The following is a 9,267-nucleotide window of genomic DNA, read 5'->3' as shown; positions in this document are numbered from 1 at the left end:
TACAAGGAAACGAGATGTCCCTGGCTGAGCAAAAGAAAACATATCGGCCTGAGTTAGTCAGAGTTTCCATCCATAGGCTGTGGGTATATGTGTGCATATATCTACTTAGTGGAGTATATATATACATATACACGATTTATTATTTATTTCAAGGAATTGGCTCACACAGTGATGGAGGCTGAAAAGGCCCAGGATCTGCAGGAGGCAAGCTGAGACCCAGGAGAGACGCTGCTGTGGTTCCAGTCAGAAAGCTGGCAGGTGGAAGACCCAGGCAGAGCTGATTTTTCAGTTTGAGTCTGGAAGGCAGGAAAAAATGATGTCCCAGCTTCAAAGCAGTCAGGCAGAAGAAATTCTCTCTTATGCAGCCTTTTGTTTTCATTCGGGCCTTCAGCTGATTGGATGAGACTTACCCAGATTAGGGAAGGCACTAGGTTTTACTCAGACTACAGACTGAAATATTAATTTCTTCCAGAAACACACTCAGAATAATATTGACCAAATATCTTGGCCCTGATGAATAAATGACAAGATAAATTAATATTGAGGTATATGAGGAAGCCATTTGGTTTAAAACTAAGTCAGCCTGACCGTGTTTTCCCAGAAAGGCCTCACGTGGGCTGCCAAACATGCATTGTACATACGCTTTAAACTTTTACAATATTGCAAAGCAAAGAATGGTGCCTTTAAAAATACGGGTGTATGCTCTCTCCCATATCAGCATTTCTTTAAATATAAGCATTTCTTCCTAGAAACTAAGGGTCAAACTGACCTACTGTGTTTATCTTGTGGCCACTGACCTGCTGTGCTAGTAAAGCATCTTGCAACTGTAGTAAAAGGAGATATCCCTGCCCTGTGTTCCTTGTTCGAATATGCTATATAACCATGCTGTCCTCCTTGCTTCTTTGGAGTGCTTCCTTCCTTGGTGAATGCCATTCTTTTGGGCTATACAGTCCTCAGATTGGCTCATATAATAAACTCACCCCAATTTTGATTTATAGATTGAATTTTTATCATTTATGTGGACAGCCCAATCAAGTTGACACATAACATTAACCATTACAGGTCCAAGAACAAATCTGATTTATACCTTTGTATAAGACTCGCTGTTAGGATTTTAGTAATCTCTTGGGAGAATTCTGACATCTGTTCCATGATTAAGGCATTTAATTAAAAATAAGGAAAGCTAACCTTTGACACAATGTTTTCTTCATTATTGTTCATTGAAGATTTTAGATTAAACATGACTAAATTGAGATCCAAAGCTTAAGAAACAATATGGCTTTAAAAAATCATGCAGAAGCACCTGTTAAAGTCTGTCAAGGAATCACTCATTTTCGTTTAATTAAGCATTAGCTCAGGGCCAGCCTCGTGGCCTAGTGGTGAAGTTCGGGCGTTCCGCTTTGGTGGCCCAGGGTTTCACCGGTTCATATCCTGGGGGCAGACATGGCACCGCTCATCAGGCCATGCTGAGGTGGCATCCCACATGCCACAACTAGAAGGGCCCACAACTAAAATATGCAACTATGTAAGGGGAGGATTTGGGGAGAAAAGGAAGAAAGAAAAAAAGATTAGCACCAGTTGTTAGCTCTGGTGCCAATCTTTAATAAAGAAAAACAGAGAAAGAATTAGCTCAGAGCATCAAGTCTTTAGAATGCACTTTAAGGCTATCAATCCACTTTCAATGTGGCCAGAAAAGGTCGCTAATAGAAGTCTCAGCTCAACTTATGACATATAACGTAAATGTGCTCCCGTTACTACCCTCTGATTGAATACGCCTCCTTCCGATTTAGTAGAGCTCAGATCATCTTCAAACTACTGCTTTTATGAAGGGGCTGCTACTGCATACACTCACACACACTAGCAAGAGAATTTAGAGAGGAGCAGACAGTGGTGATGAGGACAGAGTGGTGCATCTATTCATTCATTTAGTCATTCAGGTGGTGTCTTTTTTCAGACCCTACTACATTCCAGTCTCTAGGTATAAATTCAGAGTAGGAAAACATACTGACTATAAGGATGTGTTGACAAGGAACATTCCAGACAAGAGGATGCAGGTCGGATCCCTGAATCCTAAGTGTCTTGTCATTGTGAGAAAGTGAGATGAGACTCATAGGTCATAGTGGAATCAACCAAGCCACAACACAATGTAAAGCCAGGCAAACCTTTTAAAAAGTGAGATTGGAACCTTTTAAGGAGACAACTGTGAGCAGAGCAATGAAAATATATGATTCTAAAGGACAAAAAAGCATTTGCCAGGCCATGATTCCCTCTACATTCTTAAAGCATCCATCAGTGCAAACCACACCTGCTCTGCTTTGCATGCCATAGGTTCACTGTTTGTAAATATTTTCCTCTAAAATGGCCATATATCTAGGTACTTGGGCATAGGCAGTAGTAAGCAATCTGGTACACCCCTGATGTCAGGCAAAATTCCAATAGATTCAAGTCAAGAAACTTCAATTCAATATTCTTAATCTATTTTTTCAGAAATTTGAACCAATTTTCCCCTATTTAAAACTAAGAGAAATACAATAAATATTAGTTTACCCTGTAAACATGCCTGCATTATGGGAAAGGCCATATGTATAAAATTATACATTGCACAATTGTTTATAATAAAAAGGAATCCAAGTTTTTATCAGTAAGTTTCTGGCTATAATATTTATGAATTAGTATACTCCACATTCATATAATAGAACGCTATGTAGATTTCTTTAAAAATTAGAAATACTGTATGTAATTATATGTAAAAACCTTGATATATTACTTGTTGAATAAAAGCAAGTTGTACAACAGTAAAGCTATTGAGGTTTTCTTTTCTTTCCTGACTTTATTTTCACTTTCAAAAGATTTGTAGGATTCCTGAATTCTCTTTAGCATCAGCTCCTTTGACTATTTAAGTCCTCTTTTGTTAATTGCATAGCCACAGCTTACATGGAGGAATTAAACTGGAATCAATCAAATAATTTACATAAATTTTCCCAGAAGTATGTTATAAATTTTGAAGGAAGCTCAAATCATTGAAATGTTTTTTTTTAGGTACTGCATTTGGCAGCAAGTAACAAAAATGCAGGCAGTGGCTGAAACACTTAGAGAATCCGTTATACTTAAGTAGCAAGAAATCCTGAGACTACAATTTCTCCTTCTTCCAGCAGCTTAAGGATGTGTGGTTGCAAGTCTATGAAATATTCATGATCTTATTCTGTTGTCCTGATAAAGAAGCTGCTTCCATGGGCATCAGATCTGCATTTCCTCAAGGTAAGTATTAAAAGAATTAGGCCCTTTTAAAGAGAAATCATCTCAATGAGAACTTACATTTTTGAGGAGACTGGGAAAGTAGTGTTTTTCCTGGTTCCATTGTCATCCACAAAGCATAGTGTTACTGTTAATATCAAAAGGATAGCACAGAAACAGGGTAGGAAACTAACGGTCTCTGACATACTCTGCTTCATAAACACAAGAAAACCTTCAAAACAGTTTTTCATGATAAAATGAGTGTTTAAATAGAATCTTTGAAAAAAGTGGTGAGATCAAACTCTCTTAGGATGAAGCACACCTTTGCCTGTCCAACACCTATATCTATCCTTTTTCCCATTCATAGAAAACACCTACCCCCTCCCCAAAATAACAAGAAACACCAAGTCCAATCAGTTATTGTATTCTTCTCAATATCTAGATGTCTGGATGATGTGTAGTCCTCTTGAAGACCTCTACTTTTAGCTCCTTAGGTTGTAAAATTCCTAAATTAAGTAAGAAGTGCTTTAAAATCCTAATATTCAAATACAAAATAATGCATATATAACAAGAGAACTTCAGTATAAATTCACACTCAGAAGTGGGTAGAACGAGAGATAGAAAGTGGCCACTTGTTCATATTATCAATTCATACTAGGTGGGATAGTTTAAATCTTTATTTTTACCCTGGTGGTAGTGTGTTGGCTTTCTTCCTTAGCCCATGAAATATCCCCTGAATCTCTTCTCTTGTGGGTCTTCCTGTCCATTATCCATTGTGGACCTGAACTCCACCCTCTGTGATTTTTGCACAGTTTGTTATTCTCCAATGTTCAATTTGAGATGAATATTTCTGAGGGAGTCCTTCCTGGCATCATGTGGGCATAGGTTCAAGGTCCTAACAATTACTTTGAGATGGAATTGTGAGAGAATGTGGACTACAAAACTTGGAGTTTCTGAGGTTTCTTTAGTTATAAAGTCTATCTACTGAGGTGGAAAAAATTTAAAAAAATAAATGAAAAAGTCTAGTCAATTCTATATATCATATGTGTAATACAAATATGACTGAGCTTTCACCATGCACTTCCACTCTTGTGTCAGGACAGGTATTCCTAGGTCACGGTGCATGTGATAAAAACCAGGAGGTTCCATGGGAATGAGTCAGTTGACAACTTTCTTTTCCATAAAAACCTGCCTACTGGCCAGAAATCATATACTATAAGATTCCACGGGTAAGGTACTATATATGTCCATGAGTGATGGAATTGTATAGGTTCTTGGAGGGATCTATTATCCAGAAAGGCAAATACATTGGCTACCAAATACAGAGGCTAAAATATGTGCGTATATTATGAAGAAAAAATTGCTGCCCCTCATAGTATGGAAGAGTTCAATATAATCAGCTTGACTCCAGGTAGCTGGCACATCCCCTCAGTGAATGTTGCAATAACAGTAGCTTAGCTTTGGCTTACTTTGTTGGGAGATTGGGCCTTAACCAAATCAGCCTTGGTGAGGCCAAGTTCATTTCACTGAGACCATGTATTGACTCCACTCAAGCCACCACAATAGTCACTGTGTAAAGGTGCCCATGAAGTAAGCACCAAGTTGCCTGGAGAAAGGGGCTGGCATATCCTGGGTGGAGGAAACATTTCCACCACATTATTGGGCCCTTCTATAAAGTGATGCTCTCCTGAGTGGAGCACTTACAGCACATGGATATATGCACCATCTGTGCCTATCCCAAACAGTCACCATTTTTAATATTTTTTCCTCAAATCCCTGAGTAGGCATCCATAAATTATTTATAAGAACGATCTCATACTAATCTGTACCCTGCTTCATGTAGTCTCTTTACCCTGTTCTCCCAGACTTCCACAACCATCCACTATATTCCCCCAAATAAAGTCTGTTGTTACTAAGTTTCCCTGTACTCACAAAATCTTCTCAGAAAGTCTTCTTCACTCCAGGCAAGCAAAAAACTGGTTATTCCTTAAATAACTATGAGGAATCTCTCAGCTCATTTGAAATCCCTGGGCTCCATAGAGATATCATCTCAGAGTAATTCATCTCACTCTGGATTCTCTCATTGATCACAACTCTGCAACCCCTTATCCATAATACTGCCACCCCTCCACCTTAAAAAGGAGCAAGTTACATTTCCACAAACAGAAAGAGATGCTCAGTCTCAGGTCAGAGTGTCCAATTTTTATTTTAAATGTACATTTAGCTGAATTACAAATCTGTAGATTGAATAGGATGATAAAAGATGCTGAAATCTATGGAGCCCTTCCTCTGTGGTAGGCACTATGTAAGCATTTGACACATATCATCCCATTTGATTCTTAGAATATCCCTTAGAACAACTTCAAAGACTTGTCAACAAGCTAGACTCTTAAGTAATTTTCCCCAATTGACTTCTTAATCAGTGGGGAGCTAGACTCTTCTGTCTGAGACTAAATGCTCATTTTATTTCATTATCACTAAGAGTCAACTTGCTACTTCAGTAGAGCAGCTGACTGCATTAAATTTTACAAGGATCAATTGTTTCACCCCTATACAAATAGAAGGAAATATTTGACAGCGAAAAATTTAATTTAGTACAGTCACCATTAATTCCCTCTGAAAACGCACTGGACATAGGCAGAAAACTGTCCCTGATACTAGTTCTGCTATTATTTAGTACTTCTTTAATCTCTATTAAAGAGGATTAACATTAGTTCTCAAACTGAAAAAATTCCAGTAATGATGACCTGACATCTCTTATAGCTCTAAAATCATATTCTGGAATAATCAAGTTCATCCCTTTTGTTTTAATTCTCGGGATCAACAGAATTCAATGGTACTAATTGGATTGATTGCTTTGCTATATGTAAGTGCAGAACTGAGTGGATCTGCAAATAAGCAAAGTCCAATGAGTTGCCCAAGATTTTGACCCCCATAGACATTGAGGGTCAATTAAGGGTAAAGAGGAATATCTAAGACTTGATGATGCAATGTTCTGCATACGGAATATAGCAAGTCAGCTTACTGTCTTCCAACACTAGAACCTGAGGGAATTAGGTATGAAATGTCTTAGTTGGCCTTTATTGAAACAAAGTTATAGGAAAGGAAATATATTAAATAAGCAATGCACATGCAAATGGAGAAATATTTCACTAGGGTGTGAAGTTGTTTTCTGATTCCAAGAAGTCCTGGACAACAGGACCCTAAATGTGGCCATAGGTTTTATGTTAAAAGAGAATGATGAGCAGTAGGAACAGAAAGGAAAGGATATTACAAAGTGTCCTCAGGCATTTTCTTTTCGTGAATTTTAGCAAGTAAAGAAAATGTTCTCATGTCAGAAAGAGAGTTGTGGTTTGATGCAGAGCCTATCGATGAGTGACATGATCTTGTAGCATAGCCTAAGAGACTATGTCAGCAAAGTTTGGTGCTTAAACATTTTAAATAATTCAAGGGACTGTTAGCAGAAAATGATGTCATTAAAAATCTACTTCCTCACCCACAATACAAAATTAGGAAGAACTTCAGACAAGTTGAGTGATAGTAATATTGTTAACTTAAGTTGATTTGAGCTAGCTTTAACCTAGAGAGATATTTGGGAGATATGGTTTTCCTATCTTAGAGAAATATTTTCTGTTGCACAGAGAATAGACAGTTCCATAACAAATTGGAAAAGCCAAGGGTAAAGTTAAAATGTAAAAAGAGGTAACACGAGTGAGTTAGAATTTAGTGATGCGCAGCCATGGAGTGATATGTGTGATCTTAATTAATACACTTTATTTCTCTGGACAAGCGGCCACTCAATGGTTCAGTTACAGAATAGACAAAGAATATTGACACTTCTTGAGGACCTACTGCGTGCTTATCATACAGAACTCAATTCCATTTTCACAGCTGTTCTACAAAGTTGTTGGGATTGAGTTAGCTGAGGCTCAAACAACTTGCTTATTGATCTTACACTTATTGTCTATAAAACTTTTTGAAAGTATACTTAAACTGTAACTTTTGCAAAATAAATTTAAGACCCTGAGATTGGCATATTTACACATAGTAGATTCTGTCAGTGTAGTAATTTTCCTTTTAACTCTATAATTGTCAGCCATAAGCTTCTTAAGATGATCAAGGGAGACATTAATGATAGACTCAACTTGTAGCCACAGGAACAATATTCTCCAAGTCATAAAGTAACCAGAGGGTGGTGCTTCATGTAATTTTAATGCAGTAAATAAGTCTCATACACAAAAAAGAAATCTTTGGGCATCAATGAAATAGATCAATAGAAAATAGAGATCTAGCTCCTATGTTTCACGTACTAGAAGCTTTAAACCCCAGATTTACAGGATCTGAAAGTAACTATCGGTTTCCATTGCCTGAGAAGATGACAGTTTTCAATATAGGAAACAAAATAGTTATAACTATCATCAAAGAATTTTATGATACTCTTTGTTCCAATTTGTGCAGCTGAGCATCAAAATGCAAATTTGCATCTCTTATAAACATGGAATACATAAACTTAGATCCAGCTATATTTGTTCAGCACTTGCTATTGTAAACATACTTCCTGGGAGGACTGGTTGTAAGCTTTCTCCCCTGAATTTAAACCTAGATTAAATAAAAGGATGTGGAAAGTACCCCAAGTGTCACTTCTCTCCTATTTCCAGGACACACATGCTAAAGACTGATTTTTAAATTAAACTAGTCATCTTTTATCAGTATGAAATCATATTAATTTAGTTCTAATGCAAAACTTGGGTCCATTTCAGCAGGCAGATAAAATCCTGAGAACCACTATGCAATAGTCACCGTGCAATGCCATAGATAAAGATCAGTTCATCAGGTGCTACCCTAGCTCTGAATAGTGACCAACTATCCTGATTCACTCAGGTCTTAGAACTTTCCTTTTTAAAATCAGAACAATACTCATATAAAAGGGACAAGATCAAACGTCAGGAGAGGGAACCAGACATATACAAATGATAAGATAGGCAACCATTTCATGATGGTCTGTATCAACACTGTGGTAAGGACATAATAGGTTAGGATGAGGATCACTAGGCATCTTGCAGTCACAGCCATGGTCTATGCCAAGGGATGTGCATTTATTAAGGAACTTAATTCTCAGGAAGAAACAAGAACATTAAATAAGTACAGAGTCAACCCCTACCACCATGAATAACTCTGGTGCTATCATCTAGAAAATCTTCCATAGTTTATTTCCAGGGCTGTTTTGATTCCTCCCTGCCTAGACTCCTACAGACACTCCTCCTTGCAGCTCTCTACTCACCCAGAACATGTCATGTGAGTTCTAGAAATATACCTAAGATCATAGCACTCTCACAGGCTTCTCATCTCAACCAAAACAAATCCAAGTCCTTACCATGGTCTGGTATTTCCTACACCAATGCCCTAATGCCCTGTCCTTCAAAATCCCTGGGCTCACAGCTATTGTCCTGAGAAAACAGATTTTAATTTTGCTTGCTGTTTACTCAAGTTGAAAGTTCTTTGACCAGATCTGCTTGAATATTGCCTCCACGTAGTGGCTGTTTTGAGTTCTCTTATCTGTCTGTCTATCCCTTTACTCTACTTTATTTTTATCTACAGTACTAATCACTATATGACAACAGATTGGGAGTTAGAGTTTGCTGGCCTATTCTTGGTACACTTGAACTATGTACTTGTAGATTCTTGCGTGTTTTAATCACCAAAGCATTTCAATACCTGGCTGCACTGACATAAAATAGAAACTTAGTGAATATCATTTGAGGGAATGATTGTATTATAAGGATGGTGACTGTATGTTTTGTCTTTATCTGTTATGTCATCAGTTTTTTAATGGAAAGTTATAAAAAGTAGAGACTGTCTACAATCCCATCTAGCATCCATGCCTAACAAAATTGTGCATGTGTTATGTTCCTGACTTTGTACTTTTCATTGTTAGCATTTGTCAAATAAACAGCTATAAAAGTGAAATTTCTTTTTCATAATTTTACTTGTGTTTAAATGTTATATGAAGTAATATATGATTTTAACTTACTA

This window comes from Equus asinus, unplaced genomic scaffold (assembly GCF_041296235.1).
Source record: "Equus asinus isolate D_3611 breed Donkey unplaced genomic scaffold, EquAss-T2T_v2 contig_584, whole genome shotgun sequence".
In the NCBI taxonomy this organism is placed as follows: domain Eukaryota; kingdom Metazoa; phylum Chordata; class Mammalia; order Perissodactyla; family Equidae; genus Equus; species Equus asinus.
The sequence above is the reverse complement of the archived record's forward strand: the minus strand, read 5'-3'. Positions refer to the sequence as shown.